Raw genomic sequence first — 2,343 nt, forward strand, 5'->3', positions numbered from 1 at the left:
TACATTTAATTATAATATGTGATTTGTCTTCTCAAGCTGCCCTTTGAAATTTTCTATTCAGCTCTTTCACCTCTTCATTTCTTATATTTTCTCTGCTAGGGAACCAGATTCAGAGTCTCTTCTGACAACCATCTTGTTTTTTCTTGCTTGTGTGCTTTCTTAATGACCTTTTCTTCCTTCTTGTATAATGCTCTTAATATCCTCCAACAATTTTTCTGCTCTTTGGTCTTTAGTGCATCCATTTCATTTTTTACAATCTCTAATTTTCCTAGAGATCAGTAACCTAGGCATCATATAGTCCATGAGCTGAAGTGGACTGGTATTGGTCATTTTGAATAGGTTTACTAATGCCAGGAATGATCTATATTGAAAAACAATGCTATCTGTGATAGGATAATATCCATACACCTACAAAGTAGAGAGTCGCTGTACCAAAAAGAATTGGTTGATGCTTAACCATTTCAACACTTAGAGTATGATCAAAAACTAATAGTAGTGAAGGAAGAAGTCCAAATTGCACAATTGCATTAGTGAAAAACACGGCTTGAGGAACTGACAGAATACAAATTGAAATGTTTCAACAAATTAATGCAGCACTGGAGGTGCTCACTCATCTATGCTACTAAATGTGGATGACAGTTATCTGGCCAAGTGATTACACACAGAACTCTACTATTTCAGTCCACCCATGTCAACTTGAAACTTATAAACTATATGTATAATCTCTAAATAAAGAATATTGTAAAGTCATAATTGTGGCTAATATAATATAACTAAAACATATACAACTTAAAATGCACTGGCCTCATTTACATCTTATATATCACAAATTAACAAGGGAAAATATTTGATGCACACATGCAAAGCATGTCCTGGGATTGTCTGTTCCTAAAATGAAAGATTATCCACTCCGCTCTTTCAGATATACATCTTCTATAATTATAGTTTTGATAAACACAATTAATCCTACTCACAATTGCTCACAATTAAATCATAAAATCCTACCAGTATAATCCTCTACTCCCTTTCACCAGACGTATCTGGAAGAGAGAAATTCAATGAGGATTCTCCCATACCCACCTCATGCTGAAACTAAGTACACCCATTAAAGCTTGTAAGCCAGCCACTTCATGCCTTTATATACGTTCCATTTTTAATAGCCAATTTCTGAATTTCCCATACCTATCAACCCAATACACTGAGAAGACAAGTATGTTCCTGGATCTGAAGAATCTTCCATTCTGGTTGAAATTTTGAAAAACTGCATCCATAAGCAAAAGTCCAGTTCATCAAATTATAGCCATTGACACTTGCTCACAGTACCAAACATCTTTATCTTTATCTGGTCAGGTTCTGGTCACAACTCAGCTCTACCCATCCAAGTTAGGTCAAATGAATACTAGCTGCAAGTTTGGAAGTTCACACATACCTTCCTGCACTTCAGAACAGCTGGCCCCTTCACTCTCGGCGCAACCCCCAGGGGCTAGGTCAGAACCTATGGATTCAGAAGTTCACCCAACTCCATAAGCTTTAGACAAGCTAGCCCTTCCTCTTCTCTCATCTCAAGGTCACCAAGTGCCAATAGAACATGTCCAAACTCAGCCCATTTCATTGCTGCATTTCCTCCTATTCCACTCTAAAGTACACACAGGTGGTCACCAGCAAGCATACTTGAAGACTCACCTATTTACTTTAATGTTCAGTCCTACAAAGGGGTTTTCTCTGATGTGCTAACTTGTCTTGCCTGGATTACTACAAAGCAAACAGCTTGCTTGAATATCAGAAAACCAAACAATCTGCTTTTTTCTTTCAATCATGAATCTTCTGGTTTCCCAGCAGTGCTGAGTTGGTCTGCATGTCTTTTCAAATACAAATGCCCAAATTCTGAAGGTTCTGGGTGGGGCTCAGTATTCCACCTAAGGCTTCATATTCTACAAAGTCTTAAAGCAGAAAACCTATTTCTTTCTGGGCAAATTCTTACTCCCCTCTTAGTAAATCCAATCAAATACAGGCTGAAGGCAAGCTTACAAGTTCTCTGTAATCATAATACCCAATTTTCACTTCTATCACACATGTATGTCTATCTTACATTGTTGTTGTTGTTGTTAGTTGCCATCGAGTCAGTACCAACCCATAGTGACCTTATGCACAGCAGAACAAAACACTGCCCAATCATGCAACTAATGTTGCCATGCTTGGGTCCATCGATGCTGCCACTTAGCCAGTCCATCTCATTGGGGGTCTTCCTCTTTTACTCTGACCTTCCACCTTACCAAACATGATATCCTTCTCCAGCAACTGGTCCCTCCTGACAATATGTCCAAAGTATGAGAGACAAAGTTT

The sequence above is a fragment of the Chrysochloris asiatica genome, unplaced genomic scaffold, assembly GCF_000296735.1.
Source record: "Chrysochloris asiatica unplaced genomic scaffold, ChrAsi1.0 scaffold00006, whole genome shotgun sequence".
In the NCBI taxonomy this organism is placed as follows: domain Eukaryota; kingdom Metazoa; phylum Chordata; class Mammalia; order Afrosoricida; family Chrysochloridae; genus Chrysochloris; species Chrysochloris asiatica.